The 26,199-nt window shown below is 38.5% G+C and overlaps 1 long non-coding RNA gene across 1 annotated transcript in view; it reads right to left on the reverse strand.

The window, feature by feature from the left end:
- Positions 1–467: 467 nt before the first annotated feature.
- Positions 468–26,199, reverse strand: part of LOC308697432 — a 148,577-nt gene continuing 122,845 nt past the window's right edge. Inside the window, exon 4 of the long non-coding RNA XR_014030938.1 lies at positions 468–1,166. This is a non-coding gene — a long non-coding RNA (uncharacterized lncRNA). The remainder of the gene's footprint in view (positions 1,167–26,199) is intronic.

Genomic DNA, 26,199 nt, shown 5'->3' on the forward strand with positions numbered 1-26,199 from the left:
CCGGAAATACATCAGCAGCGTTCAAGCATAGAGCGTATTAATCATTCATGGGCAGTTGTGGCCTAATGATTAGAGTTGGACTTGTAAACCGAAGGTCAGCGCCCTCTTCCACATCTACAACTGAGGTGCCCTTGACCACCAATCGCTCCCCGGGTGCCGCAACAATAATGTCTGCCCTCTGCTCTGGGTGTGTGTTCAATACTCACTGCTGTATGTGTGCACTTGGATGGGTGATATGTAGAACACAGATTCTGAGTATGGAACACCATACCTGGCTACACGTCACCATCAACTTAACTAGACAAGAGATTTGCCGATTTCTGAACTGCACACTGCTCTTACTATTCCTGCCATAGAACGTAGTAGTATGTAGTATGCTGTTCAGAATTCAGCAATTGTCTTTGTAAACAAGCCATTGAATCATTCACTCAACTGATTTGTTAAAAAACACTGACTCCCCAAGTGGTGCTTTAAGTATCATTTTACATTTTTTTTAATCGTAAAATGTTGGACCTGGTGTACCCCACCACATTTACACTTAATTAAAATATAAAGCAAAATATAAATAAAGAGAAAAGTATTTAAGAAATAGCTAATTTGCCAAAAATAATCAGTGATACCATTTCACATGCCATGCAAATGCTCATTAACAATATCACAGCTTTTTTTTTTGCGAGTAAATTTGTTGCGCAATAGCATTAGCTCATTGTGTTGAAAAATAAAAAAGCTCAACTAAGCTTAGTCACAACTATAACTGAGACATGAATATGACAGAAACATACATTAAAAATATAAATATAACAGCAAAAGTCTCAGGCAGTGATTATCATCATACATGACTGAGTATGTTCTTAGTGTTGCAGTCAAGCATAGTGGTGGTGGTACCTCATGCAGAGATGTAAAAAATGGCAAAAGACACAGTTGCATATTTTTCAAAATGGCAAACAATCTATAACAGAGACACCAACATTAGGAGAAAAGGCTAGTAGCATTTACACGGTTCCCCATGGGGCCCCGTTTTGAGTGCAAAGTTAACGATAGGATCTGTCTTCATCAGGGTCTCTCCGTTATGCCATCTCTGGGAGGAGTGCTCTGGGCCGCTTGCTTCTGTTTACGCAACAATATGCGTATGTTAACTGATGGAAAATTTGGCTGGATGCTGAAACCTGAAAGGTAAAGGGCGTGAGTTAGTGACATTAAATAATGTTTGCTCGCACACAGGAGGACAGGTATAAATGCATCCGGACCACAACACCGCATATGCAAGAAAATACGCAAACCCCACACTAGTATTTGCATCTTTAGCTTCAAGAAGAAAAGAAATACCTGAGTATTCATAATAATAATAATTGGGATTAATTTTGATCCCAATCAAAATTGGGATTTTCTGAAACATGCAATGATTCATCTTGGTATTTCGAAAGATCAATGCAAGTCCCAAGATTAATTTCAAGCAAGCATAGCATCTAAAAGCAATGTATTGCTTTCAAAGGAAGATGATGGAGTATCATCACATACATAAATCTTCATTTACTTTCATTTTCATCTCTACCTTCAAGATTTTCCCCAAAGGAACTTGTCTATACAAATTGGTGCATGTCACACTGGAAAAAAAACTGGGGGAAAAAAGCTGTTCATTTACAGTTCAGGGAGAAAAAATAACACCGAAGTCTATTGCACCTATTGACTGGAAAATACTTTGAACAGCATGTGTTTCTACGGAACATCCCTCTTCTCCCAATTGCCCTCCAACCATCCATTTTTATAGTCAGCAGAGAAACCTGAACATGGCTTATGGGCATGTTGGGAAATGAAATGCAATATAATGAAGAGAGGAGGGGTAAAAATGAGAAAGATTCAAATGACTAGAACTTCTATAGCTGATGGCAAGGTCATCTATGTTTATAAAAACATAAATTACACATATTTAATTTAGTGAAGACAGAAATTGTGGGTTTGAATTGAGACCATGTGTCCCCCTGAGCAGTCTGATAAATAGAGCAGTTGAGAGCTGAGGCTGACTTGGAGGACTTGTTCATTAATTCTTCTCCTGGTCTTAATTGGAGCCCAGTAGGACTTCTGTTTTAAAGCAGTGTTAGCCCTCAGACAACACGCAGAGCGAGCCAGACAAAGAAGCCGGCAGAACAAAGCCAGATCCCAAATCTGCTACTGCGTATTTGCTGCAGGCAAGTCGAGACGGCCCGGTCCCTCTTTTGTGCTGTTTGATTTCATCACTTTTTATTGTATTACAAGTTGAGATACATGAAATTCCTTTGTTCATCCAGTACTTATCTGAGTTCTCGAGAATAGAGAAAAAAATAAAAACTAAGCACTGCAGTATTAGAAGCATCATCCACACTGCTAAATGAATTTTCCTAAGTAATTTTTTTCCAATTAGTTTACCACATTGCTAAATGAATTTTGAATGCCATTTTCAAAATAAAAAAGCATCAAATGAAGTTACATGTTTATTGAAACTACATCTACTCACCATCATGTCGCTACAAACGTTTTACTTGTGAAACACAAAAGAAGTTATTATGAATGTAAATGCTGCTCGCTGGCTGTGAAACTCAGTTGCAATTTTGCTTGGTTAAAAATAAAAGCTTAAAAAAAGTCAGGATTTAAACCCAGGTTGCCTTGCATGCTAATTAAAAATTCAAGTACAAGACTGATAAAGATTACACATTCATGCAGATCTAGTCAAGTCAAGTCATTTTTATAGCACTTAATACAATCCAGATTGTTTCAAAGCAACTTCACAGTAATAAACAGGAAACCATCAGAATCTATAGCCCCTTTCACATATGCAGTCTTTACCGGTAAATTACCAGTAAATTACAGTAAAGAGATCACGTATAAACAGGACATGACCTTTTAAAAAATACAGGTAAATTAGTTTTTACACTGTTTTGCACAATACTTAAACTGGCAATTTCCCAGTATGGGAAGTTGTAACAATACCAGTAAGTTACCAGTATTAAGCTGTGTGTGAACAAAGAACAGGATTAATTGTTTAATTTATTACCCCCCTTGTTGAGGCCGCTACCTGGTTGCCTAATTCTAACCCCCCTTACACCTAATCCTAAACCTACCTATACTGGGGAATCAGTCAGGGGGATGGGAGTAATAATCTGACAGGGTCAGAATTCGGCACAATGCCAGAGCAGATGCGAGGTCAGAACGTGTTGACGTAAGAAGTCTGCTTTGGGCCAATTACATTGCTCAGTGGCCTAAGCTTTTTTTTTTTTTTTTTTTTTTTTTGTACAAATGTGTGAATGGTATCTTACCGGTAAAAAGACAGAATGCTGTTGCTTGTGTGAACAGCGCATTTGTGTATTTACTGGAAAAGTCTTTCTGGTAATTTTATGGTAATTTACCAGGATTGTGTGCGAAAGTGGCTTTTTCAAGTATGAGAACTTATTTCAAATTTTTTCAAATATGAGACAAATCCAAATTCTTCAGTAAAGCAGCGCTAAAAAAGACAATAGGAGTCATTATTCAGCCAATTCAAGTCAATTAAGTGTTGATCCAGTTCAGTTCAATAAGTGTGTAAAGTACATCAATTATCAAATGAGTTCATTATAGTTTGATAGATAGTTCTATCTATCTATCTATCTATCTATCTATCTATCTATCTATCTATCTATCTATCTATCTATCTATCTATCTATCTATCTATCTATCTATCTATCTATCTATCTATATATCTATATATCTATATATCTATCTATCTATCTATCTCTAATGTGTTATCTAACCAAGGCCACCAATTGAGTCAGGACTGCCCCTGGTGCATGTCGTAGTCTTAGAGCTCAAAACAAGTCAGCATCTTCCCAGATACTTTACTATGGCAAAGTCTACTGCACGATGGCCCAGAATGAAAATATGCTCAGCGATTAGCTTCCAAACACATTTGGGTATTTACAATGCACTGGTGTTGTGCCGGGCCAAACCAAAGACCCTGCTGTTGGAGTCACATGGGCCCATGAATGCAGAAGTCCACACAAAGACTGAGCGCATCAGTCTGCTCTTTCTTTCTATTCCGTCACCAAGCCATTCTCTTCACCACACCACACACAACCAGGGCTTGTTCACGGACAGAGCTAAAGAACAAAATTTACACGAGAAACAAAACTCGAGTTGTGTGCTGGTTGTACACAAGCTGAGGGAGACTAACAGACTCTCTTTGAGAAGACAGGGAGCTCCCAGTGCACAGAGGTTCACAGAGGTTACGAGTCCTTGGGCATAGAGGGATCCTCTGCTAATGTTTTGAGGTGTGGTGGGGGTGGTCATATAGTAAGACGGTCACGCAGGCATGCTGAGAGAATGGTGTTATTTACAAGCACACACTGTCCTCTGTTGTCTCCTACACACTCTGGCAGTGGCCCCAGGACAAGGGCGACTGGTAAACATACTACAGAGTTCGTACAACAAAGGCTTGCCGCAGTGAGGAGTTATGTTGGCTGACCGGCCATAAACTTAATGAAGAGATTAGCATGGTGCCATGGACACAAATGCAGATCATGAGGTCTCTGCGGCGGGACAGTGGGCGATTGTCAATGCCTTTTTCATCGTATTCATTTTCACGTAGTAAGTTCGTCACTGGAGTCCACAGCATGGCTGTTGTAAACACAAATGTTTTTGTCAGTTTCAACGACTCTTTTATTATAAGCAGCAATATTCTCAGTTTTTTAATCATAACCATGAGACTCTGAGTACAACCAACTACGGGTCAACGACAAAGAAGTGTGTTGACTCGTATTAAGAAAGAAAAGAAGAAAAATCTTCAAAAAGTCTAATTTAAAACACATGTGCCAGTTTCATGTTGGTTTCATATTATTTTGAAAAACATTTATACAATTTTTTTAATGGCTCAAAAAATGTAATGAAAAAACAAGTACAAACATTTGACATTGTATCATGCGAGGAAACATTTATTAAAATATGTTGTCGCAGGGGTCATCTCTATGGTTTCATTTACCATTTTATGCTTTTTTTCTAATTGTTTCTTCATGTTGGTTGCACCACTTTATTTGGCAGACAAAATTTGTCAATTATATAACATTTTAACAAAACTGCTTTGCAAATATAGTCAAAAGGTTTTCTTTTTAAGAATCTAAAACATTTTTAATGAAGCTTTTTTTTCTTCATTATAATATCAGGACTAACCCTAACCATGGTATTTTTAACCTTAAAAAAAAATCATCATCATCATCTTGATCCAATATTAAACTATGCATTCAAGTCATTGTATGTATGGTTTTATTATTATTATTTTTTTAATAAATCATAGACAAATAACTAAAATAAATAAATACAAATCAAGTAATAGAGCCATAAACATTATTTCATCAGACACAAACGCTAGCAAACAGATTTCAGCTACACCATCTTCTCCTGGAACACTTTAAGGATTCATACTGTTCACATCCTCCATGAATCAATCTCAGATAAATCATTTTTAAAAGGATTGGGGGAGGACTGCAGTGACTTTCCGTGACCATAAAGCAGCCTGATGTTCTTTTTTAAAAGAAGAAGAAAAAAAAAAAACATTATTGCTTTACCGCCAAACACCACATAAAGACTTTGACAGAGAGCTGATATAAAATCAAGCCAAGCACAAACTTACGGAGTGGAGGTCAAAGGCTGTCAGTGCAGGACATGAAATCACAACCTGACACAAATGGACACTGGGAATCTACTATGCCACACGTCCCCCCCACTTACTTACAGGCCAGAAGATGCTAACTGAGTTACCAGTGATGGCTAATCCATCCATCATGGCCACCAGAAGCCATGAATCAAGCACCAAGTGGTCATGGGAAAAGGTCTCAGCGTCCCCACTTAGGGCACCATGTCTCAGGATCTGTAGTCTCTTTGCGGAGGATTGATATGATGGATACTGGGGGAAAAAATCAATACCATGAAAACAGAAAAGAGAGCATAGGGACTGCATCTTGGGGCATCCAACATCGTAAATAAGCAGGTCGCACTTTAGCTTTAGAGCATTGCAATTCTGAGAGCCGAACGCCAACCCCTCTTCTATCGGAAGTCATTAAATCAGCTATTCTTCTATAAGTCAGGAAGTATCTGAGTGAGAAGACCAGTGGCCTGCCGGAATGACAAATGGGTCTGCCGTTTATAATAGAGACAAGCTATAGATGTTCAATAAAGAAAGAGCAGCACAATGAGAGGTCCTAATAGCGTTTCTTATCTGTGCTTTGATTGTAGAGCAGCACCTGCAAGTTATCTTTGGTGATTTATCATGGACGTGAAGTCATTTTGATATCAATCTGATAGATAATGTCCATGAAACTTTCATATTTCTAATCTGTGTTTGTGTATGTGTGTGGTTGAAGTGTGTGTTTTAAGTCTGGATGCATATTGCACACCAAAATGACGAGATGTTAAGTGTTGAATGAAATCACCAGTTCCAATCGGATTAGTTTGTGCAACCTAAGTTCTGAAAGTAAGGGCACAGGATTGTTTCGGTAACTATACTAACTAACTAACTAACTACTGAATTTGCAAAAACTTTTTAAGTAGCAATAAATCTTTGAAACACTTAGATGCATGTTAAATAGATAAGCAGAACTGTATACTCCACTTGTTTTTGAAGTTATAACAATAATAATAATAATAATAATAATATCTATAATAAATAATTATATTACAAATGAATAATGTAAAAAATTATATTTGTAAAAGTAGCAACATTTTACTAACAAAAAGGTCCACTGTCCATTGTAAGTAAAGTGATGCATGAATTATCGCTCGCAAGTAGTCACTTTCAAGCCAAGCAGCTTTCTATTAGTAAACTGAAAAATCGTGACTAACTTGAATAAGATACAAAATCTGCATGCGAAAATCTTTCGCCATCACAAGCAATATCCATTCCGGATGGATGTAAAAATTCACTGAATAAAGGTAAATGTGACTGCACTTTAATCAATTGTACTTTACTCTTTCCCTGCTTAAAAAAAAGTTCCCAGCAAACACCAGCATTTTCTGATAATTTTCGCTAGAGCTGGGCAATTTTTTTATAAAGAAAAAAAAAACTCACTCGCACATACACACTCACTCACAATCTCTCTCTCTCTCTCTCTCTCTCTCTCTCTCTCTCTCTCTCTCTCTCTCTCACACACACACACACACACACACACACACACACTCACTCGCGAACACACTCTCACTAACTCACTCACTTACTCGCGCGCCGTCGCCGTGGAGGACCGTTAAAAAATTAAACACGCTAGTCGTGATGTCGTGAAGCATCGAGGACTGCACCGCAGGGAGCGTGCTACGGAAACCCTGAAGGAAGATTTGACGAATGCAAAATGTATGTATTGTACGCTATACTGAAGAGGGGGAGAATTTTTTTTAAAAAATCGATTTTTTTGAAAATATGAATCGATTTTTCAAATTGGTAGGTACCAATTTGATTTTTAATCAAATCGATTTTTTTCCCAGCCCTAATTTTCGCAAAATTTTCATGGCCCCCAGAATATTTTGTTGTATGAATATCTGAACATGCAATATATCGAAGAAAGAACAGAGCCCGGGTTTTAAACAAAACAAATTTGCATCCGCTTTTAAACAAAATTATTTAATTCTAGCTTCATGCATTCTTTTTATCAACACTGTGGGTGAGTTTCATAAAAAAAGCAAAATTTTAAACAAAAAGCTGAGAAAATAGACTACTGTACGTCCGGATCGGATTCAGAGAGATGATCAAAACAGAGTACGTCGAGTCCATCAACACCCCCAAAGGTTGAACAGTCATGTAGCTCTTCCTGGGTTGACATTTCATTCGGTAACGTTAGGCAGTTTTGATTTATATGCTGTTTAATGTTTGATGATCACGTTATTTTACATGTGCATAAGCAATGATTCTATCACTTTTTTTCACCTGTGTTTTGATCCAAAGATTTTGTACTTTGTCAGAAGATGCATAATAGCGCCCCCTACCGTATTACAATAAAAACCTGGATTGCCAGAAAATTACGTCAATGGTGAGGAAAAACTAAAAAAATATTTTTGATAGAGCCTCTAAAAGATAAAGATAAAGATAAAAAAAAAAAAAAAAAAAACCTGTACAGTAAATGGTAACTTTACATGTAAGTTGATGGTCTATTCCTAAGTAGGTGGTTATTGGCCAGAAAACGTTAAAATGAGGACCGGTGTTTATGCTGCAAGTCAAAAGTCTGGTTTCGCTAGTATGAACCAATATTTTCCTGAGGCTGTTGTGTCTCTTAGACCGATTGACAGTTGCTAACAGGGCTGGGAGTTCAAGAAAGTGCTTAAAAAGAGTGAAAGAGCTTTTCTGGCTCTTGTTTTGACAGATAGTACTTCTCGTGTTATCTCTTTTGCTAAACCCACAGGTGTTTTCAAATGCTGCTCATGTCCTCTCCTCTAAACACCAGCTGAGGTCACGGTCTCCATTCTCCCCATATTGTAGCATGATAGCTATGGTAAATGGCTCGGTATATCACTGGGTTATGATGATAATATTCATTCTTGGCTCATTCCTCTATGACTGTTTAAGACAAAATTAAATATGCTCTCTTGATTCAAAGTGATCTGGAGGAGAGTTTTTCCCGGTTAGGCATAATTTCGCAACGTACCATGTGCGACGTCAAAGAAAAGCATTAAAAACGTGACCCACACGGATGAACGCTATAATCACACAATAACTCAGTGGAAAGAAGGGACACAGATCATTTATCAGTGGCCTCGCTCCAGACCAAACAAATGCTACCTTCTTAATGTTTTCTAAAATCTATATAAATCAACATATAGAGCTTTACAGGCTTGACCTTTTAACCTTGTGGTTTATATTCTCAATACATTTCTTCTCAGTATAAGTAATTTGAAACATTTGGCAGATGGCCCACTGACATCACCTTTTTTGCAAATATTATCTGAGGCAATAACTTTGAAAAATGACACAAAAATAAACACCTTGCTGTGTTGCAGCATGAAGAGAGTTATCTATCTATAATAAACTGTGTTTTTTGGAACAAGTTTGAAATGTGTGTATTAAATTAACACACAGCTATGTTTTAGGACACTGAGGTAGTCACCGACCAACAGGTCTGCATAATATGAACCGGCTTTTCCCGAAACGTGTCCTCATCTCACATCTGACATTCCTGCAGTAATTAGCTGAGGCAGACTGCTCTCTTCCAGAGCTTTCAGGAAGTGGTTTCGCTGGGGCTAAATATACATTAGAGTGTGTTGTTTCAGCCCAAGCAATGTAAATGAAACAGGCATTTATCAGGTGGCAGGGGATTTATGGGCACAGATCGCACCTTCTTTAGTGGCTCGGCTCCCAGACACTGTGCCAGGAAGACACAGAGAGAGAGAAATGTAAATGCTAGCCATTTCACAGAATTCCAAATCTAAACTCAATCGAGAATTGGTGTCTTTTTTTATTAACGCACAAGGATGCACATGTGCAAAGCTTTTAATAGATGAAAAAGGGAGCAGTGTGTAAAAGACTGTTAACATAAAGAGAGATCTATAGTTATCCTTGGGCAACATCTTTAATTAAATTGATTGAGTAATTGAGATGACTCTCTATTGAATTATGTGAGGAATCTTTGTGAAGATACATATCTTTTCTAAGAATCTGAGGAAAAACTCCTGCCTCCTGCACTAATACAGAACTCAGGCTGACCGGAAGATACTAGGAAAGAAATGTTTGGGAACTCATGATTATGATTTAGCATTCACTCAAACGAACACAGACACTCTCATCTCCACACACAATGTTCCTGGCGATGGAAACTTCTTCATTCACATTTATTGGACTGAAGACAAACGTTCAGCATTGTTATGATCAGGATCTTGAATAACTCATCCTGAAATCAGTTGTTACATTACCATTATTTATTTATTTTTCTAAAAAAATTCACATACACTCAACAAAAAGTTTCAATTATAACCAAAAAAGGTTTTACATCCTGATGCAGTTGGAGAAACTTGTACGGTATTAGAATGCCAAATGTCCCTACTGGCAGAGAGATATCATTGAAATAGTTATCCTGAGAAAAAAAGAAGAAGCTGTCTCTGTGGAAGCTTTAGATTGCAAGCAGTGAAAAAGAGTCTGAAAATGAGCCCATCAGAGATCTTTCTGCCTTTTAACAACTTTTTAATGATTTTCTTCTGTAGACAACAAAAGATATATATTTTTTAAAAAGTCTCAGTGTTTTTGTCCATAGAATGAAAGACAATAGGCGCGTCCCAATTTGTGTACTTATGCACTATTCTATCCCGTTTTGTAGAATAAATAGTGTGAGTAGTGTGTTCACACTGAAAATTCCAAATAGAGAATGCGTTGTAAATACCCGGATGATGCATTCAATTAACCAAAAAAAAAGAAAAAGAAAACGAAGTGTGGAATGTTGGATACTTCATGCACTCATCTGTCGCAGCTTTCATTACATACTGTAGGGGAGGGGGAAGGGCTATCAGACTCTGATGTTGAATGACAAAATAACCTTATAAAATCCATACACTACACGGTTGAGTACACAGTGCATAAGTACATAGTGTATACTGTAAGTGCATCATTTGGGACGCAACTAATGTTGTTTGGTTCCCAAAGTTCTTCAAAATTTGTTTCCTGTTCCACAATAGAAAGAATGTCATACTGGTTTGGAACGGCATGAGGGTGAGTAAATTATGACACAATATTTATTTTTTTATTTTTAAGTCGACATGATATGAAAATTCAGCCTATGTATTTTTATGTTATTGATCTTATTGTGAATGATTCATCCATGCATACGCTTTTATTATTATTTTTTTTTATCAAAATCTTGATTTAACTTAATTTTCCTATTAGATAACTTGTCTCTGGTGACGGCCTGAACTTCTTCAAACTAGTCTGCTTAAACTCTACCCATTCTTACAATACACTGCAAGCTTGCATTCGATCTCCTGCCATTTATGAGTGTAACGCCCACATCTAATAATCCAATCGATGAGCGAAAAGAACCAAGTTCCCGCCCTACATTTTTCTTTTTCGATAATCTGTTACACTCGGATGCACGTCACAATACGAAAACCAAATAAAAATCTGTCGCTACTTTAAGCACTTTTTTAATCGCCAAAGTTTCTTGTAGTCCCCTAAAGAACCCTCAGCGAAAAGGGAGCTTGATAATAAGAGAGTTTTTGCTGAACTGAAGGTGCTGCAGATTAGCACTGAAGAGCTTTATTGAGTTTTTTTTACCATGTGCACTTGTTTTATGTTGCTGGACCTTCTTATGGAAGCATTCTTACAGATGTTGTTTTCCTCAGAATGTTCCATTGCCACTGGCCAGAATCCAAACACACAGCGCACAATGATGATATATAGAGTGTGTAAACCATGACTCTAATGAGGGGATAGCAAAGCCTCAACCTAACTCCAGTAACAAGAGTTTGCACACTTCCCTCTCTCTCTTGTTTGTCAAAGTCAACCACACGTTCCTCACTCATCACTAAAACATTGGCCCTAAAGCCATGTAAAGCACAGTAATAAAAGCATACATAAGATCAAAATCTTGCTTCACTCTTAAAAAGGATTGGGTCACATTCTCCTCATGAGCTTTCGTTAAAATCAGAGCTAAATATTTCACGCCACTCAGCCCGCAATAATTATTCCACTGTTGTTGGACTGAAAACAAAATGAAATATGGATCACAGGGATTTGGCGGGCAGTACACAGGTCCCTCTTATCAGAACTGCATATCTGATAGTGCTGCTACCTGTGTCTCGGCTGACCTTTCTCAAGAGTTTTCAGCATTGTCCACTGACATTTGCATTATTTAATGGCATGTTTTATTCAACTAGAACAAGGCTTACAAATAACAGACTGGATTTAAAATGGACAGGAAGTAAAGCGCCAACTCCGCTGCCTGGATCTGACTTCTGAGTCTTTCTCTCTCTCTTTTTGCACCTTTGCTCTAGCTGACTGACTCCAGCTGTGGAACTCCTACAGAGGGATGTGCTCTCTGACAGCTAGAGGTAACAAGAGATTTATGTGTTTTGCTATAAACTTGCAGGTGCAAATCCTGTAGATCTCACACTTTTATAGATGGACTATAAAACTGATTCATAAAGAGAAATGTTGTGCTGCATTGTGCGCTTTTTGACTGTGCCGACATTGCAACACGCTATGAGTGAGTTTAAACAAACATACGCTGGCAAGGCAAGATGGATGTTCTTCCAAATCAGGACACTGCATACCATGATATTATATTTCAAATCACAGGCGTAAGCAAATATATTTAAACCTGATGTTCCTGATGCATCACACCCATCATCATAACTCAAACAAGACTAACATGATCTGAAGAAAATAAGCAGTATTTTAAGTAGTGGTTGCCAGGGTGTTGCTATGTAGTTGCTAAGGTTTTTGGGGTGGTTGCTAGGTAGTCCGAAAGAGCTAATTCTATATTAGGAGTGTGTTTGGATATGTCCGAAATCGCCCCCTATACCCTTAAATAGGGCATTATTTGAGGGGACAGTCATTTGTAGTAGTGTCAAAAACCATAGTGGACTTTATCGAGTGCGCTCATTCAATCTCAATAATGAGTGTTTGTCATTCAATCTCAACAGCTAGAGAATACCCATAATGCACTGTGAGAGTCACGCGACAAATGAAATGGTGATTCATCAGTCCATTCATTTTCCAAACCGCTGGTCCAATGTGCGTACAGCATCATATAATACAGGTATAAGTTCCTTTTTAATTGATTATTAAATTGTTAAGGTTTATACATAGTTTCCATGATAGAGTTCAAGATAAATCTTTTCATTACTAATGGAGCTGCCAGTTTGCCAAGTTTCAAATGATTATTAAATAGCAAGCACTAACTATGCAAAATTGGCAGTTCTTCCGGCACACTCAGTCTCACTCGTTTTCATTTACTTCCTCAAGTTAACTTTATCAGTGGACTAATGTAGGGAAGAGTGAATGAGGGTATAGGGGGTGATTTCGGATCCAGCGACCGTATCTGTGTTCAGACCTAATTGGATGTGGGTGGAGCTTGAATATCAAAAGTGGTACGAAATTAAAGGAACAGTTCACCGAAAACGTACATTTTGAGAAATGTCTATTTTTTCTTTAGACATACATACAGTGTGCTTCAATGTTGTCTTTCCTCCAATATTCTTAAAATGTCTTCTTTCATGTTCCACAGAAGAATAATTTCCATAGAAGCCATACAGGTTTGGAACAACATGAGTTTGAGTAAATGATGACAGATCCCTTTAAATGAAATGCCACCTCTGTTTCATTTATATTTTCAGTTTAACTAAAATGCTTTGTGTAATTAATAAAAAATAATTATTATTATTACAACCTGTATATAAAGTAAAAGGTGAAAAAGGTAAGTTTGATTGCCCTGAGAAATAATGGCATGTCTTCTCAAACAGGTTTTTGAGGAATCATTCATGTCTGTAACGTAAACAGTATGGGCTAAATTATGCATAAATGTTTAATAATTATGATCAGGGGTTTGTTTAAATCACTACCACTAAGATTACATGGTAATTTATTACTTACACATTCATTCAGACATAATGATACATACAGTCTGATACAGTCATATTTTAGCAGCAAGTCTAACATCTAATAAATCAGAAGTGGATAGTAATTATTTTCCAGAGCTAACAGAATCTGCAAGGTTAGTGAAGGACACGTCAAGAGCACGACTGCGCTTCTTCAAGCCATTCATGGGTTCGCTGCATTTCTGCATTCAGGCAGCGGGACAGACGCAGCATCAGCTGGTGGGCTCTCAGGACTCGTAATGGAATAATGCCATGCTAACCAAATGGGGCTAATCCAGCATACAGGGCCTAAATCCTATCATTGATGTGTCAGATGTCATCAGAGCGTTAGCGAATGAAGACCCCCTGCATGGGGAGAGTAAACAGTTTAAAGAGAATCGCTCACAGATGCACGCAAGGTCACACTCTTGGAAAAGTCAGTGAGAGGTGTGTTTAACAGAATATTGCTGACAAAATAAGAAGCACTACTGCCGCAAAACAAGCCATATACCCTTATATGAAACTCATGCTGTTACTTAACAGAATTGTAGGGCATGTAACTATACATAGAAGTTGAAGTCCTAGCTGTTTGCATTTGCAATGTAATTGAGTAATTGAAACGACTGCAGTTTTGTATATGGATTGTTTCTGTGCACTAGCTGTAAGAGATTCAATTATAAACTTAGCGCATCTTCCCTAATGAAAATTATGTCAATTTACTGACCAACATGTTGTTCCTGTATGACTTTCTTCTTTCCATGAAACACAAAAGGAGAAATTTGAAATCATGTGGTGCTCTAAATGTATAACAATTTCAAATATTATATTATATTATATTATATTATATTATATTATATTATATTATATTATATTATATTTTCTGTCGGAATACTCTATTTTAATTGGCTGGAAGGAGTGTAATAAAATAGTTAAAAAAAAAACCTCAAACAGAGATCGGAGATCATACACACAGAAACATTCAAGAGCACGGAAAGTTATCAACGACTATTAAGACAAAAAGAAAATAGCTTTGCTACTGAATTGTTACATTATATTTCTCAGCAACGAGGACGTAACATCACTGGTTTTAAAAGTAATTAAACTCACAGCTTCATTGTTAAGAGAGAGATGCTGCACAGACACAGGTAATTCACACATGCATATAATTGCTCTCTCTCTCTCTCTCTCTCTCTCTCTCTCTCTCTCTCAATAATAATACTAAAAAATAAATAAATCTATAATTCATTAATTCAAGTAATTGTAATTGTATGCACTACTTTATCTCTGTGTCTGATTTAAAGTGGGCAGAATACCAGATCTACTGAGCCGTAACTGATGAAAATAACCATCATTTTTACCTTTCCGGTCAAATATTGCACTGCATTTTTTTTTTTACAGCTTTAAGTTGCAAATGCTAGCAAATGAGCATTGTCAAAGCGCATTCTCATCCTAGGGCATCATATACTGACGCTTTTGACATTTCGTCTACACCCAACGCACATGGCACCCTTTAGCGTCAATATGAGACACACAGAGCTTTGTTCGGTTATGGGTAGGTAGGTCTGGGGTAGGGTTAGGGTTAGACCGCTAGGAGGCGCCTTCTGGCCCATATCTATCTGCGTCTCATATTGACGCTAAAGGGTGCCATGTGCGTTGGATGTAGACGAAATGTCAAAAGCGTCAGTATATGACGCCTTGGGATGAGATCGGGCTGGATAATCCATAGCTAGCTGTGCATTCAATTATTTGTGGATTATCCCTTACATATAATGTAATAGAACATACTATAATATAATTTATTACACTGCTCTCTGTAATCGGTGATTCTTTCACAGCCGGTGCCATCTTGCACCTCAATTATTGACTGTATTTACTATAAAATAAAACCGGAGGAATTCAGTATAAACAGTAGGCCTATGGTAATAATGTTAAAATTGTTAATTTGTCTTTTACCTAGAATGATTGTTTTGTACATGGATTGTAAGATAAGAAACACGTAAGATTTTAAAACAGGCTCTTCTCAAATCAATATGTCATGTCGCCTTCATTATTTATGCGGTGAAAGCTGTGTAATAAGTCATATGACTGTACATTATCCCTCAAATGTTCATCTTGTTTTATCATATAGGCTCAAAGCTGGTTGCATTCATTTTATCCCTTGCATGTAATAAACATTAAAATATTTTTTATATTATATTATATAAATGATTTTAATTCTAAGGTGAACTAACCCTTTATTGTACTAAATTGAAAAAGTTTAACCTTCATGTACCTCTTAATTGTACTATGCAAACACAGCACTTTGTGGACACTTACTCGAAGGACGCAGAGAGAGAGAGAGAGAGAGAGATAACAAATATGAAAAATGTGAAGAAGCAATGCACTGAAATGTCAGCATCTAATGGAGTCCAGGTTGTTAAAGTAAGCTCTCAGAGCCCCTACCGTGCACACAGCGGAGCGGCGGCGTATGTGACCTCCGCCCTGTGTACTCATTGTAATGTGCTGAGGATGGTGAAGAGGACGCCCAGCGCAACAAAGCTCATTTACAGCTGTATACAGCGGCGTACATATAGAGAACGCGAACCTACAGCAACACCAGACCGATCAATAACACAGTCAATACCTTATTTTTCATCCAATTTAAACAAAACGTACAGACGCCCCGAGTGCTACGCCAACAGGTTTATGAATTCTAGACGTGCTGGAAATGCATTTTGGCTCGGGCTATGACATCCCTCAGAACAAGCAATGAAAATGGGGCCATGATCACTTTAATCATTACCTGCAGTCTGGGAGAGCCAGTCAGACGAGAACTTGGGGGTGGAGGGGGACGTTTTTAAGATTCCGTCTCCCAAAGTCAGGTCACCATTTCCAAGCAAGTTCCCACACAAAACCATTAGCATTAGAGGCTAACAGCGGGGAATTCAGAGGCATCACCATTAACACCCAGAAAGCCATAACTTAATTAATTAATGGGCTCAGATTTAATTAAGTAATGAGGTCCTGTTTTATCGTCAGATGTGTGATAGCAGACTGCGAGGAGATCCCTCGCATACATCTAAAATCAGAAACGAGGGTAGTTAAATCTGACAACCAGTGAAATGTCACTCTATCAAAGATAATGAGTAATATCTCACCCCAGAATCTATTTCCTGATGAATTAAACATTTGAGATTACACCACAAACAGCTGGATATTGGCTGATTCATGACAGCCATAAAGACATATCCAATCTCATTTTAATCTCCATTATTCATAAAGCGTGAAACATCCCACACGGTATCTGTTCAATAATTACCAGCACTATCATGATGATGTTTAGGGACAACTGCCATATACCGGATCTAAATTTCCCATGATTCTGATGAGCCATGTGGGGTTTCTTACCATCAGAATGGAGCAATGGATATAAAATGTGTTGCATTTCATCTTGACAACAGCGATATATTATGAACTCTGCAAAGAATTGTTATATAGCTTATGCTGTATACTTACAAGTCTGCAATTACCAGACCCACACAAAATCTGCACCCAGGTCAATGACATGTATAACAGTGCATGATTAAAAAAATTAAAATAAATCTAGTTTAAAATGCATGTGGCAACCAAGTTCTCAGAATTAAAAAAAGTTTCATTTTAATTGGTGTATCAAATAAAAAGCAACATAGATTTGTTTTTTATTATTATAACATTTTCCTTTGAACACATGTGAATATATACATATTTATCAAATTATTTTACATTTTTAATATTTTTTATTCTTTTAAACAAATATATGAATTATTAATTCATATATATCATTTAAAGTTTTTGAGACACACCACTTGACATTTTAAAACTTTGCCTTGTCATATATATATATATATATAGAGAGAGAGAGAGAGAGAGAGAGAGAGAGAGAGAGAGAGAGAGAGAGAGAGAGAGAGAGAGAGAGAGAGAGAGAGAGAGAGAGAGGGGAAAATAAGTATTTGACACATCAGCATTTTTATCAGTAAATATATTTCCAAAGGTGCTATTGACATGAAATTTTCACCAGATGTTGATAACAACCCAAGGAATCCACACATACAAAGAAACCAAACCAAATAAGCTCAGAAATTAAGTTCTGTGTAATAATGTGAAATGACACAGGGAAAAAGTATTGAACACATGAAGAAAGGGAGGCGCAAAAAGGCATGGAAAGCTAAGACAACAGCTTAAAACTATTAGTAATCAAAAAGCAATCCAGCCCCCTGTCCATGCAAATTAATAGCAGCTAGTTCAGTCCCAACGGATGGCCTACAAAAAGGTCTCATTACCAAGGTGTCACACAAGACACATCTCATGATGGGTAAAAGCAAAGAGCTGTCTCAAGACCTTCGCAACCTAATTGTTGCAAAACATAATGATGGCATTGGTTATAGGCGCCATTCTAAGCTTCTGAATGGTCCAGTGAGCACTTTTGGGGCCATAATACGGAAGTGGAAAGACAATCATTTCAACATAAATTTGCCTCGACCAGCGCTCCTCGCAAGATTTCTGTTAGAGGAGTGAAAAGAATAATCAGAAGAGTTGTCCAAGAGCCAAGGACCACTTGTGGAGAGCTTCAAAAAGACCTGCAGATAGCAGGTACTGTTGTCTCAAAGAAAACAGTAAGTAATGCACTCCACCGCCATGGCCTGTATGCATGCTCACCACGCAAGACTCCATTACTGAAAAAAAAAAAAAAAAGCATGTTGAATCTCATTTAAAGTTTGCTGCACAACATTTGGAAAAGCCAGTGAAATACTGGGAGAATATAGTGTGGTCACATGAGAGCAAAATTGAACTGTTTGGATGCCATAATACACACCATGTTTGGAGGAGAAATGGCATTGCACATTACCCTAAAAAAACGCCATACAACTTGGTGTTGGCTCTTGGACAACTCTTCTGATTATTCTTTTCACTCCTCTGTCAGAAATCTTGCAGGGAGCACCTGGTCGAGCCAAATTTATGGTGAAATGATTGTTTTTCCACTTCCGTATTATGGCCCCAACAGTGCTCACTGGACTATTCAGAAGCTTAGAATGGCGCCTATAACCAATGCCATCATTATGTGTTGGAACAATTAGGTTGCGAAGGTCTTGAGACAGCTCTTTGCTTTTACCCATCATGAGATGAGTCTTGTGTGACACCTTGGCATTGAGACCTTTTTGTAGGCCATCCGTTGGGACTGAACCAGCTGTTATTAATTTCCACTGACAGGGGGCTGGATTGCTTTTTAATTACTGTAAGTTTCAGCAGTTGTCTTGGCTTTCCATGCCTTTTTGCACCTCCCTTTCTTCATGTGTTCAATACTTTTTCCCTGTGTCATTTCACATTATTACACACAGAACTTAATTTCTGAGCTTATTTGGTTTGGTTTCTTTGTATGTATGGATTCCTTGGGTTGTTATCAACATCTGGTGAAAATTTCATGTCAATAGCACCTTTGGAAATATATTTACTGATAAAAATGCTGATGTGTCAAATACTTATTTTCCCCGCTGTATATATATATTATATTATAATTATATTGTATTATTTTATGTTACGTTATATTTTATTAGAATAGAAGTGCAATGCTTATCACTCACAAAGTTCTAAACGTCCTCCACCTTGTATGTTTGTTTATTAAATATGTTGGCTAATTTGATCGAACAGATCAACATCAATCAATCCTCACTGCAGATTTTCTGCCCAAATCAGCATGTGAAATGTGAAAAAAAAGATGGATATTCCGTCTCGGCCTAGCTATAATGCATTATATTAATACTAAGTATGTTTCAACTGATTCAAAGGCGTCTTCAAACTGCCAACAGGGTGGAGTTTTGATAAGCGAGATCTTGATGAGAATTTCAATAACATCCCGCTGTAATGCATCATATTTAGCCACATCCAAACTTTTTCACCCTTGGAGGCAAAGTGAGTTTAATGTAATTAGGGACACGGATTCCTTACACACTAGACAGCATGCCGTGTGATAAATGACTATTCATTGGGGACAACAAGCAACAGCAGGTCACATGCCTCTCTCTCTCTCTCTCTGCCTTTCCAAACAAAAAGAACCCTCAGGGACATTTCTGATACTCAAAAAACTATTCTGCACAATGCCTGTGTGTTTGTGGTTATCTCGCATGGAGCGCAGGCACTGCAACTTAGACCACCTAGGTTGTATGGCCAGTGAATTGGATCTCTCTTATAGAATCCTGGCAGCCAGTCATTTGCACGACTGTTAAACTTGGAAAGATAAGGTCATCCAAAGAGAGAGACATACCAGGATACCTAGACTGAAAGTGAGCTGTCTAATAAGAACAGAAGTGTGCAGTCTGCTTTAAAGCTCTGTACTGCTGTTCAATCCATCCTCTCCTCTGATAAATCTGGATGAAGGGGTTTCTGCTGCTAAGCAGATATAATCAAACTTCATGTTGCAGGGTTGACCACTTTTTTTGTTTGTCTTAGCACTTCTCACACTTGTCAGCCGGTCAAGCGTGCCGGGTCACAGGTGCCTAGAGGAAAACAATATCTCCTTTCAGTGCAGCAATAAGATTTGAGTGGAGTTACATCAAATTGCACAGATGGAATGCAGGTTCTTTCTCTGGGTTGGGAATGAATTGCAATACTGTCATTAAAGGAAAGAACGTACCTTCCCACTTGTCACCTGCCTCTATCTTTTTCAGAAGTTGCTTCCCTGTGACCTTTCCGACCTTAAACTGAATGACAATATGCTGAACAGATGGAATCTCGTCAAGTCAGGGGTCACCTTTCTTCTTTCGCTCTTCCTGTCTCTTGTTAATATCTGTCATTCTAAACCTGTAGCTGTGACTTGCAATCAATACTGTAATTGAGGAGGTTGTTGGAAATGAGCTAGTTGATTTGCAATACTCCCCGTTCCCACAGGTTGGCTTTACTGACCTTTCCTGAATGACAACAAAAGATTGTTTTTTAAGTCTCTGGAGGGCTTTTCGCAGTGCGCTTAAATCAGGGTAATAATCTTTTTATATACAAGATCAAAAACACTTTTAACCCTGGGTTAAGCAATGTTTACACTTGTAATTTTGAAGTCAGGGATATAAAATCCTGATTCAGAGCACCATATTTTTAGCCTGGCTCCGCCCTCCTACGTACTTCCGCTCAATTTTCATTTTCGTTCAGTACTCCGTCTGGGATTGCGGTATATTCTTGGGTTTTCTCCAGCCAATTTTTCAGAAGTCCAATCAGCGAACAGAGGGAGTGACTGAGAACGATTACGTTGAGGTCGTGCGCTAGTTTGAGTTGTAGGGTTACGTCACGACCAAACGCTAGCGATTGGTTATGGCAGATCCAGAGTGGCTCTGGCCAGAGTTTCCAAACCAGTTTTAAACTTCAACAGAGTACCCACTTTCAAGGAAGTTAACGCTTGTCAGTGGAGAATGTTCAGACTCTCTGTACAAATTAAATGTATGAGAGTCTGGTAGGACCAGGCTACCATATTTTTGCAGTGCTAACACAATTTTGAGGTGCCAAAGAAATACAGTGTGAACCTATGCAGTGTTAGAATGTTACAGCGAGAGCATCAAACCACCATTCACAAACTAAATAGTGCTTAACTCATTAAATATTCATGCGAGTGTTGTACAGATGTGCAAACTTTCATGTGATGTTGAATGTGACAGCAAAAAAAAAAACAGACAGAAAACATTAAACAGCAAGAGTATATTTACATACAGTAGTGTCATTTTCACAGACAAACAGTTAATCATTAAAACAGGTCACTGAATTGTTAAATCTGTAAATAACAATGTTAACCCTGGGTTTAGAAATGTACAGGTGAGATCTTAAAGCTTGAACACTGAGGGTAAAGTATGAAGAGTGTAAAACACATACATTTACCTAGTGTTTAGTGTGGCCCTGGGCTAATTTAGTGTGAAAAGCCTATTACAAAAGAGATAGCATTAATTAAACTGCAAGAGTCTAAGCAAGAGAATGTGTGAACTAATAAATAAATGCATGATGTTCTCAGGCATTGCGACTTCAGTTGAACTGAAATCCGACCTTTGTTAGGGGACAGTCAAATCGTGTTCATGTATAAATGCTTGTTCCCGTCAGCTGTCCTTATCTTAACCACTAGGCAAAAACATTCAGACCCAATGAAATGGGATTCCTTATCAAAGCTTATACAAAAGGACAACTGTTCCTGAGTAGTTAGAGCTAAAGCTCTGGACAGAACTGTCTCTGCCCTGTAGGTCTCAATCTCAATATAGACCTTAATCCAACCAGACTGTTTTCAAAGAATAATAACAGAACCTCAATGGTAACCAAAGGGAAGATGACAGATTTTGAAGGTCAAAAATCATAAACATTACAAATAGGGCACAGAAATTATGAATATAATCTATTTGTTTTTCTTAAGGCTATGGAATTCTACAGATGTCAACAAAAATATAGACAACACAGCCAGAGAGACAAGAGAATAAACATGTCTGAATTTAGTCAATGCACATTTATCAAAAGGCCTTGCTTAATTATTAGACAGGCGTGTACATTTTAAGCCAATTGCCCCTGTGTTTGTGTCTATGTGTTTTGTGTGTGTGAAACAGACAGAACAAACACATATGTGTACAGACCTTGAGAATACACACTTCCAGACTGCCGAAATGTCTGAGTCTAAATCTTTTAAAACTCAGAATAAATTGGCATTGCTCTTGGGGATCCAAACAAACCCTGGGCTGAAAACAAACACACTAGGATACGGGATGTGCACTGTGCAGGCCATCAATTCTGAATACTGATTGTTGAGAATGTACTTACCACAGGTCTTATGCAATGGATCCCCTGATGACTGGCTTGGCAAGGCCTTTTAACCCACACAGGGACTATTCTAGAAGTATAAACTTTTATTTTTATTTTGCAGAAAAGACCAGCATTTCCAGTCGCCAGCATATGTTCTGCTCTGCATGCTGGTATCCAGCATGAGATGCTTGAATGCTGGTGTCCATCATATGTTGCAATTGGGATGCTGGTGTGCTTGCTAACCAGTATACAGTACGTATATATTATGATTTGGATGATGGTTTAATGGTTCTCAGAATGGGATGACATTCTGGTTCATCAGGGGATCTTGTGTGTTAACCAACCAGCATAAGTTGCACTTTTTGATGCTGATTAACTGGTTGACCATCACAGGATGTTGGTGTGCTGGTTGACCAATATCAGATGTTGGTTTACTGATTGATGATTTGATAATCAAAGTATGCAGATTTGCAGGTTTACCGTCATGCTGGTGTATTAGGTGATCATCACAGGATATGGGTGTACTGTTTGACCAATAAGTTGGTGTACTGTTTGACCATCACAGGATGCTGGTGTACTGTTTGACCATCACAGGATGCTGGTGTACTGGTTGACCATCACAGAATGCTGTGATGCTGGTGTGCTGGTTGACCATCACAGGATGCTGGTGTGCTGGTTGACCATCACAGGATGTTGGCATACTGGTTGACCATCACAGGATGTTGGTGTACTGATTGGCCATCACAGGATGTTGGCATACTGGTTGACCATCACAGGATGTTGGTGTACTGGTTGATCATCACAGGATGCTGGTGTACTATTTGACCATCACAGGATGTTGGCGTTCTAGTTGACCATCACAGGATGTTGGCATACTGGTTGACCATCAGAGGATGTTGGCATACTGGTTGATCATCACAGGATGTTGGCATACTAGTTGACCATCAGAGGATGTTGGCATACTGGTTGATCATCACAGGAAGTTGGCATACTGGTTGACCATCACAGGATGTTGGCATACTGGTTGACCATCACAGGATGCTGGTGGACTGTTTGGCCATCACAGGATGCTGGTGTACTGTTTGGCCATCACTGGATGCTGGCGTACTGGTTGATCATCACAGGATGTTGGTATACTGGTTGACCATCACAGGATGTTGGCGTACTGGTTGACCATCACAGGATGTTGGCGTACTGGTTGATCATAACAGGATGCTGGTGTACTGTTAGGCCATCACAGGATACTGGCGTACTGATTGATCATCACAGGATGTTGGTATACTGTTTGACCATTACAGGATGCTGGCGTACTCGTTGACCAGCACAGGATGCTGGTGTACTGTTTGGCCATCACAGGATGCTGGCGTACTGGTTGATCATCACAGGATGTTGGCATACTGGTTGATCATCACAGGATGTTGGCATACTGGTTGACCATCACAGGATGTTGGCCATCACATGGTTGACCATCACATGGTACTGGTGTACATTTTTGCCATCACAGAATGCGGATGTGCGGGTTCACCATAATGGGTTGCTGGTGTACTGGCTGACCACAGGATGCTGATGTACTGGTTGAACATCACAATACTGTAGAGTGCTTAGCATTAGTGAACACACCCATCCTAAAGTTGACTAAAAAGAGGAAAAATTTGAAAATTTTGGAAATTGATCTTAATGCCTTAAGATCTTAATCTTAAATTCTCCAACCTTTAAGGACACCATTTCTTTGTGTGTGAATGAATAATGTATCATAAATAAATAAATGTTCTTCCTTAAAATACAGGGTGCATAAGTCAGGACACCCCTATATTAAATTCCCATAGAGGCAAGCAGATTTTTATTTTTAAAGGCCAGTTATTTCATGGATCCAGGATACTATGCATCCTGATAAAGTTCCCTTGGCCTTCACCATACCTAGAGATTGGCATGGCTTTATTTCAGTTAGCCTAATAGCTGGTTTGATTTGCATTGAGAGATGATCGTATGGAAAGTACCCCATCCCAATCTCTAGGTATGGTGAAGGGTATGTGATGATGTGGGGCTATTTTAATTCCAAAGCCGGCCAAGGGAACTTTATCAGGATGCATACTGTAGTATTCTGGATCCATGAAATAACGGGCCTTTAAAAATAAAAAATCTGCCTGCCTCTATGGGAATTTAACATAGGGGTGTCCTGACTTATGCACCTTGTATTTTAAAGGGATAGTTCACTTTGAAATTAAATTTTGGTATTTTTTAGCTTACCTCAAGGGCATCCAAGATGTAGGTGTCTTTGTTTCCGCAGTAGTTTCAATTTTGATATTTTTAGGTCAAACCGTTCTTGTTTGTCAGTCGTATAATGCAGGTCTATGGTCACTATCTGAAAGAGCATGCACAGAGAAGTCCAAATTAAACAATTCCCCATCGTAAGTACACATTGATGGCCTAAGACATGAAATGAGCAGTTTGTGTGAGAAAACGAACAGTATTTAAATCGTTTTTACCTCTTGTACACAACCACTTCCAAGTGATCTGAGGGCGCGCGCGCTTCCGGCGCTTTCTTCTTCTTGTTTTTTTTTTTTACGGCGGATCGCAAACAAATATGTGCATTACAGCCACCTATCTCAGAAATGGACCATTGACACTTTCCTATACTTCTTTAACCTATCAACTGACATAAATTCCCCTTATTTACTCGCAGAGAGTCTTAATAGAATATCATCCGGTGCTGCGTGTTCAGCTCCTCTGTCCACTCTCAGCCCCCATGACAGGAAAAAAAAAAAACACGTCCAAGTGATCTGAGGGCGCGCGCGCTTCCTGGTGTGTGACGTGTGCGCGCTGCGCAAGCGGCGGAAAGCGGCGGAATTAAATGAGTTTTTTTTTTCCTGTCATGGGGGGGAAATGGTCATTTTTCCGCAGCGCCGGATGAAATTCTATAAAGCCTCTCTGCGGGTAAATAAGGGGAATTTATGTCGGTTGATAGGTTAGATAGGTTAAAGAAGTATAGGAAAGTGTCAATGGTCCATTTCTGAGATAGGTGGCGGTAATGCACATATTTGTTTGCGATCCGCCGTAAAAAAAAACAAGAAGAAAGCGCCGGAAGCGCGCTCGACCTCAGATCACTTGGATGTGGTTGTGTACAAGAGGTAAAAACAACATAAATACTGTTCGTTTTCTCACACAAATCACTCGTTTCGTGTCTTAGGCCATCAATGTGTACTTACGATGGGGAATTGTTTAATTTGTTTAAAACTTCTCTGTGCATGCTCTTTCAGATAGTGACCATAGACCTGCATTATATGACTAACAGACAAGAACGGTTTGACCTAAAAATATCAAAATTTAAACTACTGCGGAAACAAAGACACCTACATCTTGGATGCCCTTGAGGTAAGCTAAAAAATACCAAAATTTAATTTCAAAGTGAACTATCCCTTTAAGGAAGAACAATTATTTATTTATGATACATTATTCATTCACAAAGAAAATTGGTGTCTTTAAAGGGGTCGTGACATGAGAAACCAAATTTGCCTTGATCTTTTGGCATATAAGAGGTCTTTGTACCATTAAAACGTCCTGCAAGTTTCATAGCTTAAGACGTCCTCCCCATTATAAACGAAGCATTTATTTAATCAAGCTCTAAATACAGCTCGTTCTGGATCCATGGTATGAAGTGACGTCACGGTACGAAGTGACGCAGTCGTTTGCATATGACCGCCTCCAGCGTAGACAACTACGCTTCAAGCGCAAGATAACTACGCCACATTTCATCATCGCATCTGTCACGCGCTTCACATGTGTTCAGTCGACGTGCAGCGAGTGGGTCTGTTTACAAGAAGATTGCGATGTCACGACACGCAGATGTGCTGTTTCTGGCTGTGGACAAACAACATGTTTGAAGAA

Source organism: Scardinius erythrophthalmus, assembly GCF_964197995.2.
Source record: "Scardinius erythrophthalmus genome assembly, chromosome: 10".
Lineage (NCBI taxonomy): Eukaryota > Metazoa > Chordata > Actinopteri > Cypriniformes > Leuciscidae > Scardinius > Scardinius erythrophthalmus.